The sequence below is a fragment of the Panicum virgatum genome, chromosome 2K, assembly GCF_016808335.1.
Source record: "Panicum virgatum strain AP13 chromosome 2K, P.virgatum_v5, whole genome shotgun sequence".
NCBI lineage: Eukaryota > Viridiplantae > Streptophyta > Magnoliopsida > Poales > Poaceae > Panicum > Panicum virgatum.
In genome coordinates this window covers 33,331,437-33,344,672 of record NC_053137.1, presented here as the reverse complement: position 1 = coordinate 33,344,672, position 13,236 = coordinate 33,331,437, and the positions used below count along the sequence as shown (strand labels likewise).

At 46.8% G+C, this 13,236-nt stretch overlaps 1 long non-coding RNA gene across 1 annotated transcript; it reads right to left on the bottom strand.

The window, feature by feature from the left end:
* Positions 1 to 2,811: 2,811 nt before the first annotated feature.
* On the bottom strand, positions 2,812 to 3,378 carry LOC120673780. The gene is made up of 2 exons (XR_005674844.1): positions 3,236 to 3,378; positions 2,812 to 3,091 (listed from the first exon to the last, which is right to left on the bottom strand). It is a non-coding gene; the product is annotated as an uncharacterized LOC120673780 (long non-coding RNA).
* Between the last annotated feature and the right edge of the window lie 9,858 nt (positions 3,379 to 13,236).

Genomic DNA, 13,236 nt, shown 5'->3' with positions numbered 1-13,236 from the left:
AAGATCAGGGGCAGGAACATGTTGCAGAAGTCGACACCAATGAAGGTGCTACAGTAGAGGAAAATTTAGATGTTGAAACTGACACCAATGATAATATTCAGGCTCCAGGAGGTGATACTTTACATCCTTCAGATGATACTGAAACTGCAAATATTGATGAACAAGACAGTTGAGTTTTGACTATCTTTGATCCTAGAACAGGGGGAAATCTTGGCAATAGCAGAAGAAATATCTTAATTGAGAAAGAACCTGTTACAGAAATGGATATGCAATTCCCTAGTGATCCCAGTGGTAGTTATTTTTCTTATGCTTACTACTCCAGGAAATTAACCAATGGTGAGTATGTTGACAGAAACTGGTTGGTTTATTGTAAACATGTGGACAAGGTTTATTGTTTTTGCAGCACCTTGTTCAAATCAAATCAGGACAAAGTCTTTGTTAGCATCTGAGGGAGTAAGAGATTGGAAGCATCTCAGTGACAAACTCAAAACACATAAGAACAGTGTGGAGCATTTGACAAATATGAATACATGGAATGAGCTTCGACTTATATTAAGAAAAAATAAAACAATTGGTGATGAAATGCAATGGGAAAGTGCAAAGGAAAAGGAGTGCTGGAGACAGGTCTTGGTAAGAATAGTTTCTGCTGTCAAGTTTTTTGCTAAACAAAATCTAGCCTTCCTAGGATCAAATGAGAAACTTTATCAACAAAGCAATAGTAATTGTCTAGCCATAGTTGAAATGATTGCTGAATTTGATCATGTGATGCAAGAACATATTAGGCGTATTCAAAGTAATGAAATTCATCATCATTATCATGAACACATTATTCATAATGAGTTAATTGCTATTCTTACTGATGCTGTGAAGAATCATATCTTAAATATCATCAAAGATGCCAAGTACTTCTCTGTTGTCTTGGAGTGTACCCCAGATGTGAGCTATGAAGAACAAATGACACTAATTGTGCGGTGTGTTAATATATCAAGTACCATTCCAAGAGTAGAGGAATTTTTCTTAGAGTTCTTACAGGTTGATGACACCTCTGGATTAGGGCTTTTTAATGTTCTGTTGGATGGATTGCGGACGCTTGATTTGAACATTGATAATGTGAGAGGTCAAGGTTATGACAATGGTTCCAATATGAAGGGGAAACATAAAGGTGTGAAGACATGTTTGCTTGAAATTAATCGAAGAACATTATATATGCCGTGTGCATGTCATAGTTTGAATCTCATTCTTTGTGATATGGAAAAATCTTGCAAGATAGCTATTTCATTCTTTGGTGTTATACAACGGATTGTTTGTTTGCATGCTCTACTAAAAGATGGAAAGTTTTGACTGATAATGTTGAGAGGTTTACTGTCAAACCCTTGTCTGATACTCATTGGGAGAGTCAGATAAAGAGTGTGCAATCTATCAGGTATCAAGCCCTACAAATAATATCAGCTTTGAATGAAGTGGAAAGAACTTGTACTGATGATCTAAAAACAGTAAGTGATTCTCAATACTTGGTAACTACACTTGAGAAATTTGAATTTATAGTTGGTATGGTTATCTGGGATGATATTTTATCTACTATCAACATAGTGAGCAAAAAGTTATAATCTAAGATTGTGTACTTAGATGCTACTCTCAAATAAATTGAAGGTGTCATCTCTTATTTCCAGAAATAAAGAGAAGAAGGCTTTGATGCTAGTATTAAGACAGCAAAATCCATTGCATCTAGTATGGATGTAGAGATGAAATTTTCTACTAAACGTCAAGGTAAAAGAAAGAAGCATTTTGATGAACTAAATGATGAAACTGAAGTAATGACAACTTTTTGCTATACAAGAGTTCAAAGTTAGTTACTCCCTAGATATTATTGATGCTGCAATTGCTTCATTAACTAGTTGTTTTGAACAAGTACAGAAGTTTGAAAAAATATTTGGTTTCTTTTTCAACTTGAAAAATCTGAAGTCCTTGGATGATAATGATCTACAAAAGTGCTGCACTAGTTTTGCACAATTTTTTTCTCAAGACAATAAGGTTGATGTTGATTTGGATGATTTTTCTCTGAACTAAAAGCGCTGCAAGTATCTTTGCCAGAAAAATTGATGTCAGCAACTGAGATTCTTCAGTTTGTTAAAGCTGCAGATTGCTATCCGAATGTCTCCATTGCATATCAGATTCTCTTAAGTATTCCAATGACAATAGTATCAGTCGAAAGAAGTTTCTCCAAATTGAAACTATTGGGAAATTTCTTAGGATCAACTATGTTAAAAAAAGATTGAATGTCTTGGCTATGTGTAGCATTGAGAAGGATATTTTGGATGACATTAATCTTGATACAGTTTTTGAAGATTTTGCATCAAGAAATGCACGAAGACGGGTTTCTTTACAAAGAACCGAAACATTATATTTTTATTTGAGGTAATCATAATAGTTATTAACTAGAAATGGTCGCGGCGTTACCGCGTGTGGCCAGTGGATGGGCGGCCGCTTTTATTTGGTTTTTTTCTATTTTGAATATGCATTCTAGTTAGGCATAGTTTACTTTCTATGGTGGAAATAATGGTTCTCCATCACATTTAAGAACTCTTGCACTATGTAAGTATAATTCAATCGTGTTTTCATTATAAATGAATAAAAGATGAGAAAACTCTGGGCGCGGCGATGCCATGCATCATATTTGAGCTCGACGGTCAAGGAACAATCAGAGACAATTATGCCTAGGGCTAGGGCACATTGGTCATCAAAATCACTTGTCATTTCAAAACCTATCTCCAATTCCATTATTCTCATATCTGTTTTGAGAGCAAATGTCTCTTTGATCATAATAACATGGTAGGTATGCATAGTAAAAAAGAAGAATACATCAATAATTAAGACATTATGTTATTTCAATACATTATGTATGCAATGGGAAACAGTTCGATTCTAATTTTGGCAGGTTGCACTATGAGCTACTTGGGAGAAAGGAACCTAACAACTACCATAAGGTAGAGTTTGAATAAGTCTCCGAACATCCACAGAAAAAGAGCATGTCTTCATAACAGAGCCTGCAATATCTGACATTGCAGGTTAACAACAGGGTAGTCCAAACATTCTGTCAGGGCAAAGCATTCGAATTAGCAGCCAAGGAAGAACAATACAATGATCTTCGTTGAGATATTGGAAATTAACTTGAACAGTGAGGATGCACCTATTCGAATGTATTAATAGGAAATAGATATGTGAGCCGGAAAAGTACCTCTAGGAAGAAGATGAGGAGGATCACAAGGTTGATGTGTTAACACATGACAAAATGAAGTGGGAATTATTGACGCCCTCAACTATTACCATATTAAGAAAATCAATCAAAGTTTTTCTTAATTTAGCTTGTGTGCTCCATATCTGAACCTCTCTAATCAGAGAGAAGTCTAGCGAAGACATAAGCAAGAAAACCAAACAGGAATGTCAGATAGCAATATATATACCATACAGCATGAAGCTTCTGCTGTACAACTTATGCGCTTTTGTGTATTACCTTCTCATGATCACAAGTATCCCAACCAGAATGAATATAAATAGATACGAATCAAAATAATACAGCTAGTTATAGTACTTGGTTATTCTGGTAGAGGTCCTAGTTTCAAGTTCCACCTCACACAGCTAGTAATCTTTTTCTGACCTCCAGACAATATACTACTGTAGTCCTAGGTTGAGAGTAATGGAATTACATGAAATGTGAACTAACCTAAGAACACACAACGAAGTGAATTTGAGCTGTGTATTATATTGTATGAGGCTGAACTTCTGCAAATTGCTGGAACAGAATGAGGTCTGTTACCATCTTTCGAAAGCATAAATGAGCCCAAGCTTGGATTATGGGGAACTTTGGCAAGGAAAGCAAAGGGAATTCTCGATGAGGATGGCTTCGCACATAAGTTTGAGGACTTGAGGAAAGAACAAACCCATAGGAACACCAGTTCATCCACTAGAGATCAGGTCAGGCAGCAACCAGCAAGTGATGTATATCTGAATATACTGACAGTTGCAAGTGAACCCCTCTTGTATGGTCTTCAGCAACATTTTAAGCTGCCCTTTTGCTTACATCTCTTGCAATTTCTTGTAAATTCAGACCCCTCAGTCTCGTTGGTCATTTGAAAACCACTGGAAGACAGGAGATGCTGCATCTTGAATTAGGCCAGACCGCCAGAGGCTCTTTCTGCTTCTGTCAACCAGCTTAGAGGAAGAATCAGAAATGCTTTTGAAGTATGCCTCTCTTTCTTTCTTTTTTTACTTGGCTTAGCTCTGTACAGGCGTACAGCTCTTTTCCTTCAGCCTATTAATGGCATAAACCTCTGGAGTCACATCCTAAATTAAAGACCTGCTGCTTCCTCTGTAATAGGAAGGACTCACAATTGTGGATAATAAGACATCCAGTATTATTGCGGAGACTAAGAAAATCCAAATTAGAAGGAAGCCTACCGGCTCAAGTTCTTATGTGCCGAGGTCTGTCGTGGATACATTCGGCTCTCCTAATGACTCATTCAATCAAGCTGAATCTGCAGCCCAGGATACACAACTGAAATCATCTCGCGACGTAAGGTGACACATGCTTATATATCTTGTTGGAAAATATGTTGTTTTTGTCAGAGATCGCCGGAGAGACGTCGTAACCCGCGACGCCGGCGAACTCAAGAACCCACGCACACAACTCACGCGAACTGGAAGTGGATGAACACGGGTCTCGTTGTGCTGCAATGTAGCAGCGTTTTCTTGACTCTTTGTATTGCATATAAAGAGAGGACTACAACTGACTCGAGGCCGTGGCCTCCGACATGCGCGGCACGTCCATCACGGAGCGAATGCCATCCCAGACGCCCTAGTTCGTGCCGCACGACGCGCTCCCTCGCGAACACAGCGCGAGTCAAAGCTCAAGAACGTGCACAGCCTGAAAACCGGCCATGCAGCAACTAACCAACAGCTACACCACTAGATAAGCACAAGAATTATTCAACATTTTATCTCCTTAAATTGTCACATCTAAGGGTCTGTTTGGATGATAGCCACAGATTGCCTAGCCAGAGTTGTGGCTGCCGCCTGCCGCACATGCATAGGCACATGCTTGGTCCACAGCCGAAGCCTAGGCATGCCGGGTATACGTATGCATCTTTCCTGTTGTTTTCTTGCCAAGACGTGCCTAACCTGTGGCTCGCCACATTTGCAGCCACGTCGCACTCTGGCCTGGCAAGCAGGGGTAACTATCCAAACAGGCCCTAGGTATAGGTTCTATGATTTCAGGATTTATGTACATCATTAATTCTCAGTATAAATAAACGAAGACATATGTATATTTGCTATTCTGTTGAGAGAGATGGTAGCTGTGCATAGGCAAACTATGCTAAGCATCAGCAGTGGCGTTTAACTTGGCCAAGAAATTTATGGTTATATCATTAGAAATATGCTAACAACAGGATATGTCTGAAACACATATTAGTTTAATCTGCGTCAAAAGTTAAATTCATGTATGAGAATTTTACCTTAGGCAAGGATAGTAACATGAATTTCCCTGATTCCTATTTTCTTCTTTCATCAGTTAGATCTCCTTGTCAGTCGCATATATGGACACTTTCATTCTTGCTATCTCCTTGTCAGTCGCATATATGGACACTTTCATTCTTGCTTCTGCAGCAAATCTAAACATAATTATTTGGTCAGTAATTGAAACAGCTGCATAAGCAAATCATCGAGCACATGGTGTGCATGGTTCATGAATGAGGCATTGGTGAGCAGCAGAAGATGGAATAGATGCAGAAGAAATCATCATAGTCTGTGCTCGACTACACACGGAGCTCCAGCTTGAATAATTCCAATTCGAGGCTGTCATGAAGCCACCAAATGAGAATCCCCTGGAGTTGGCGTCCTCGTTGCTGGGCGCATATTCGGCGGCTGCTGATGATCAAGGAGAGGAAAGAACATCTAGGGTGCTTGAGAACGCTGCAGCGACGAGACCGTGTGGCAGAGCAGCGAGAGGGGCAGCAAGCGGAGAATTCCTGCATTGCCGGCATAGTGCCGGGTCCTTGCCCTTGGCGGCGTTGCGGTTGCAGCGCGTGGGGAGGCGGCGGGGGATGAAGCAGCACAACGCGTTGAGAATCTCGCAGTTCGAGAGGCTCGAGGCGTGCGGGGATGCTGCCTCCCATTTGGCCCTCATCTCCTCCGGCGCGGCTGGCGGCTGGTCAGCCAAGCCACGCGGGGCAGCCGGCGTGGCGCTGCGCCCAGGGCAGCAGCCAGCGGTGGCCCAGCAGCCGCGGGGCCACGCCAGGGTGCGTCGGGCGGAGCGGCAGCCGGCGGCGGCGCAAGACCACAGCCTAGGCCAGGCCAGGTGGAGGCGTGACGCCGGGCCGCGCTGCCTAGGGAGGCCCGGCGGGTCGGTACGCCTGCCCAGCGGGCAGCTCGGCAGGAGGCCTGGTGGGAGGCGCTGCACCGCGGCGGCTCGGCGTGGTTGGCCGGCGGGCAGCTCGTCCGCTGCGGCTCCTCTTCTGTTGTCTTCCTCTGCGCGCGGAGTTGGTTGCTCCCGCCGGCTGCGCCGCCCGGCTCAACCCGATCTGTGGAGAGAGGGAGGATGAGGCCACGCCTACTCCGCCCGCCCGCCCGGCTTCCGCGCTTGCCTGCGCGACTGTGCCTTGGGTGGCATCCGCTGCACCCAACCTCCGAAAGAGGCTAACCCGTTCTCCTCCAGTGTTGCCGCACCTTGCCAACGACCTTCGTGCTTGCCTCTCCTTCCGCAGATCCAGCCCCCCGACCTCTGCTGCCCATCCTCAGCCAGCGTCGCCGCACCCTGCCCTCTGCCGCACTTGCTGGCGAGCGGTCTCCCCCGGCGCGGGGAAGAAGAGGGGCCGGCGCCCGACGCTTGGCGCGGGGAGAAAGGAGCGGCGGCCGGAGTGGGGAGAGCTGCTGCTGCCGCTTGGCGTGGGCCTCTATCCACATCTCTATGGGCCACGCGGGGAGAAAGCTGGGCGTGGCGCCCGGCGCAGGGCGAAAGGGAGGGCCAGCGCCTGGCGGCCGGCGTGGCGAGAGAGGGGAGCGCCGGCGGCCGGTACGGTGACAGGACGGCGGACGAAACGAGATGACGCCATTGGACTGCGGGTTGATTTTGCTAAAATTTGGGTGTGTTTAGATCCAGGAAAAGGTGGTAGGAAAAGTCACATCGGACACTGTAGCATCTGTAGCACTTTTTCGTTTATTTGTGGTAAATATTATCCTACCATGACCTAATTAGGTGTTATCGGCATAAATTAACAAGGTTAATTAATGGCCACGAGTGAGTTGGGCTTAATGAAGAGATTGAAAAAGGCTTACGAATCGGCTACTGCGTGAACATTTGGGCCCTATGGGCCGTGTATCATTAGATTTAGTTCAGATTGAGTTAGAGGTAGAGTCCGATATGGACACATTAGTTTAGATTGTTTCCCAAGTCTCTGGATTATAAATATGTACCCTATGATATTCGTAAGGGAAGAAGGTCATCACGTTTCGCAAACAACAACTCTCGGCGCACCGCCACCCCTAATTTTAGGGTTTCATCCAAGTAAGCGCCATGCTGCCCTGATCGCTTCTTGCGATCAGGGCAGTGTTGTTTTTGCTTTTACCTTGGTATTACTCGTATTGAAGCGTTTTTTATGGCGAGTAGTACTAGTTATCTTGATGTTCGTAGCATGGCTTTTAGTAGATTCATTATGCTTTTGTTGCTTACCATCTACGAATATCATATTGTTTCTGTGCAGCCACGTTTTAATCTAATGCTAATTCTTGTTGCATAGAATTAGTTGCACGGAGACAACACACTGCTTCTTTTCTATCTAGTAGATCCAATCTGCTACGGTTTGTTCTTATACTTAAGAATTAGCTCAATATCTGCTAGGTTAGACCCTGCAAACGGATTGGATGTTCCGGTGATGTAATAGATGTTTTATTTTAGCCTTGATAGGGATTGTTCCGGGAATCGGCTCTTGCTAGTTCTTAGGCCTCTGTTTTTTTGTTATGGTTTAGTTATCTGTTATGTTCGCTAGGCCTAGTTACGTGTAGGACGTTCCGATCTAGTGGTGAAGCTTTTACTGTCGTGGATCGGATCAGCTAGATTTAATTGAAGCAAGTTTTTCATAATTATTTGCCTTATTTATCAATATCCGGATACAAGCAGATCCAATCTGACACTGGGACTCGATCGGCTCTTTAAAGCCGATGCAAGAGTCATCCCGGGGAGCCGACCACGGCTCGGACTTTCGTTTCCACGTGTTTGTGTATGCAGGCAAATCGTTGCAAGCACGTTCGCACCTTCCTGATCGGGTATAGGTCAGGTGGCATGCCTTACATTCTCCGGAATCCTCGGCGTGTGTCGGATTGTGGGTCATTGTCGGAGGAAGCAGTGCCTGCCAGCGCCCCGGCGACCTCCCGGCTCTTCGTGTTGCCTGTCGCTACTCGCCGGTGGGTTTTGACCGACAACACATTCTAGCACGCCTGGTGGGACCTTCATCAACAACAATGCCCGCTGCAGAGATGACTGGACCTCAAGACCAAGCTCCTGTTCCGCCGGTTACCAAACCTGTCACGTATGAAGAGCTGACTCCAGAACACAAGCAAAAATACGATGAGGTCAAAGCTCAGTTCGAAGCCGATCTCATCGGCTCTTTTGAGAGAACCCGCAACCACGGCATCAGGTGGAAGGGGTTCTCACCAGAGGGCGCTCTCGACAATGTTGATATGTCCGTGCCGTCAGAGGAGCGCACCAGGGCCCTACGCCAGGAGATGAACTATATGGTGGCTCATACGCTTCATCGGCACTCAGAAAGCCTGGTGAACGAGCTTGAGCGCGTGGCACATCGCGTTGTCCAGGAGGTGATCAAGAACCAGTACTCCCCATCGGGACCAATCCTGGGGAGCCACAGGGGGGAAGCTGCATTGCAATCTAGGCCGCCAGTATCGTACTCACTCACGGCAGAAGGACAGCAGAGTTCGCCGATCTACGTCGTCTACAAGATCGGCGGTGACCCCGGAGAGGGACAGTTCCTGAGCGAGCCGCCCAAAAAGATCCCGCACGGTTACACGTGCATGTACATACCTGACTATATCAACCCAACATGCACGGGGCAGCTGGTGGGTACAGGGGCTTCAGGAGCAGACGCAGAGAAACAGGCATGACTGGCAAAGTACGCTACCGGGCCGAGTGCTGAGCCCTCGGCCCCAGGATTTCTTAGTGTGGAGCAGGTCAGTGCAATACTAAGGGACCAGTTTGGCATCCTGCACAAGAGAAAGGCGATCGGCTATTCCAAGCCGTATCCAAGTGATCATGACTTGATCCCGTTGCCACCCAAGTATCGGCTCCCAGAGTTCACCAAGTTCAGCGGATCAGAAGGGGCTAACTGTATTGAGCACGTGAGCTGATACCTAACGCAGCTTGGGATGATCTCAGTGTCGGATCCTCTAAGGGTCTGTTTCTTTTCCCAGTCTCTCACGGGTTCAGCCTTTGGATGGTATACATCGCTGCCCCAGATTCGATTCGGACTTGGAGGCAGCTGGAAGATCAGTTTCACACCCAGTATCATTCAGAGGCTGCTGAAGCCGGGATTGCCGACCTCACTCAAGTCAGTCAGAAGCGAGGGGAAAGTGTCTCAGAATACGTGCAGCGCTTCCGAGAGGTCAAGAACCGATGCTACACGTCGCGCATAACAGAAAAAGAAGCGGTTGATCTGGCAGTTCTGGGACTCGCTAAGCCGATCAAGGATCTGGCTTTTCAGTTGGAATTCACCTCTCTGGCACATATGGTGCAGAAGCTTACGGCGTATGAACACTACCACCCTGATCTATATCAGGAAAAGTTCAAGCGCCATGTCAATATGGCCCAAGCAGGTGATTCCGATGATTCTGGCGAGGAACAGGAGGTGGCTGTAGCAGAGTGGACCCGTGGGGCAAACCCCGTCCCGTGCAAATGGGTCAAACAGAAGGGGCTTGTGAAGGGCTTTGACTTTGATGTGGCCAAGGCAGAGCAGATATTCGATCTACTGCTCAAGGAAAAGCAGTTGAAGCTCCCAGAGAATCACAAGCTACTAACGGCACAAGAGCTGCAGGGGAGGCTGTACTGCAAGTGGCACCACTCGTTCACCCATGCCACGAATGACTGCAAGGAGCGGCGACGGCAGATCCAATCGGCTATCGAGCAAGGCCGATTAATTCTAGCCCAACACACGATGAAAGTGGATAGTCAACCATTCCCACAAGCTAACATGGTAGAGCTGTCGGATCTTGGACATGAGGGCCAGAATTTGGCATTTTAGATCAACATGGCTGGACCCATCCGCCGCCGTGTCGAGCAGAGGAAAGAGGCCATTTCTGACAAATGGCCCCAGGATGAACACGAGCTGGAGCAGCAACATGTGACTGAAGAGCAAGTGCGTCACATCCGCAATCAGCTTCCAGCTTCTAATCGGCTTCTGGAAAAATACTAGTATCAGTACAAGTTGCGCCGCCGATACGAATCGGAAGAGGATGAGTACGAGCACCGCACAAGGAGGACACTGGGGAGACGCCAGGCTATACGAGACCACTGGCATTGCCCGTTCTTCAGGTACTGTTGGAATTCCGGCATGAGCCGATTGCCTACTATAGATGATTGCTTGGAGTGCAGGCCTCGGGGACGCCAGCAAGACGAGACATCGGTGTTCCAGTGCTTAGGGCCCAGAACACGTCACGATGACTGTGTGAGGTGGCCATCCAGGGATGATCTCGAGCCAGAAGAAGAAGATAAGTATCATCGTCCATGATGGTGTCCTGACGGGCTCAGCTGATCATAGAAGCGCAGAGTGCAATGCCTACGTAATCTCGAAGAGGCAGAAGCAAAGTACCTTGACGTGCTGAGGAAAGCATGTCCGGATCTTGCAGAGCAAGTCAGGTGCTCGCAAAGGGTGGAAAGGCACCCTCCAAGGAGGGAGTGGCGCCCCAAGCAGCCAAGAGCCGATGACAAGCCATCACTGATGTGAACATGGTGTTCGTGCTCCCATCAGAGTTTCGAGCGCCCCAACCGGAGGAATTGGCCATTGCGCAGCTGGATCTCGGCCCACAGCCGATCATCTTCGAGAAGCCCAAGGAGAAAAGCTACAAGCACCTAAAGGGATTGTATCTCAAGGGCCTCATTGATGGCAAACCTGTGAACAGGATGTTGGTCGACACTGGCACTGCAGTCAACCTGATACTGTACACAGTGCTACGCCGGTTGGGTCATTCCACTGCTGATCTTATCAAGACCAATGTGATGCTCAATGAATTCAATGGTCAGCCATTGGAGGCACAGGGTGTACTCAATGTGGAGTTGACAGTTGGCCGCAAGACCGTTCCAACATCGTTCTTCATCGTCAACAGTAAGAGTACATAAACAGTGCTGCTTGGGAGGGATTGGATTCACGCAAATTGTTGTGTTCCTTCCATGATGCACCAGTGTTTGGTCCAGTGGGATGGCGATGAAGTGGAGGTGGTCCGTGCAGATGATTCCAGCGAGGTTTTGCTTGCGGACATGAAGGCCTGGGATGCGGAAGGGCAAGAGCCGATCTCAGGGATCGCGCTGGAAGACTGTGATCAGATTAAAGCGACAAAAAACGGGCTGAGGCTGGTCTTATCCACTGGCCTCACAGAGTAGACACATCCTGGCAAGCTACGGAATCCAGCAAGGTTAGAGAGGCCGGTCCCAGCGACTGGCCCCAAAAAATGAGTAATATATACTTGGGGTTACAATCGTTACATTATGTACGAACAATGGCCTTTGCTGAGCATTCGGTTTTGAATAATAACGGAAATGTGGGAACGGCCAGCCCGTGCGGTTGGCCGGAAAATTTTTCTTGTTGTCTCCCTGTGTTTGCTGTCAATGTCGATCTTTCAGACGGCGGCAAGTTAGGGTACGGGTTTATGTCTGCTGATGATTTGGAGGAAGTCGATATCGGTCCCGGGGATAAGCCGCGACCAACTTTTATTAGCAAAAAGTTAGACCCGATCTTGCGTGAGCAAATGATAGCAATGTTGAAGGAGTACCGGGACTGTTTTGCATGGGATTATACTGAGATGCCCAGTCTGGATAGAAACATTGTCGAGCATAGGCTCCCGCTTAAGAAGGGGTTTCGGCCGTTTCAGCAACCAGCACGTCAGATGAAGGCCGAAGTCCTAGAGGAGGTTAAAAAAGAGGTGCAAAAGATGCTGGATGCAGGATTCATCAGGCTATGTCGGTATGCGGAGTGGATCTCCAGCATGGTCCCTGTCCAAAATAAAGATGGCCGATGACGAGTCTGCATGGATTTCAGAGACCTCAACAGAGCAATGCCAAAAGATGAGTATCCGATGCCTATTGCGGAAACATTGATCAACGCAGCGGCTGGTCATAAGATGATGAGTTTTATGGATGGTAATGCCGGCTACAACTAGATTTTTATGGCCCCAGAGGATGTACATAAGACCGCGTTCAGAGTACCAGGCGCGGTCGGATTGTTCGAGTACTTGGTTATGACCTTTGGATTGAAAAATGCTGGTGCAACGTATCAACGTGCCATGAATTATATTTTTAATGATCTCATCGGCAAATTGGTAGAGATCTACATTGATGATGTCGTGGTCAAATCCACGTCGGCTGGGGGACATCTGGAAGATTTGCGTCAGGTCTTGGAGCGGACTCGAAGGTTTGGGCTTAGAATGAACCCAAAGAAGTGTGCCTTTGGTGTCTCAGCCGGTCAGTTCTTAGGATTCCTGGTGCATGAGCGGGGGATCGAGATCGGCTTGAAGAGTCAGGAAGCTGTAAGGACAATGAGACCGCCTACTACGAAGAAAGATTTGCAGAAGCTCATCGGCAAAATCAACTTTGTCAGACGATTTATCTCCAATCTGTCTGGGCGCATCGAGCCGTTCATGGGTTTGGTGAAAATCAAGTCTGATGCTGAGTTTCGCTGGGGGGCAGAATAACAGAAGGCTTTTGATGAAATCAAGGAATATCTATCGAAGCCTCCAGTGTTGGTTCCACCCCAGCAAGATAGGCCTTTCTACGTGTACCTGTCCGTGGGTGACACTTCCATTGCTTCGGTATTGGTTCAGAAGCACGACGGCCAGGAGAGGGTGGTTTTCTACCTCAGCAGGCGCATGTTAGACGCCGAGACCAGGTACCTTGAGATCGAGAAGCTTTGCCTCTGTTTATTCTTTACATGCACAAAGCTTCGTCATATTTTGCTCTCGGCGGAA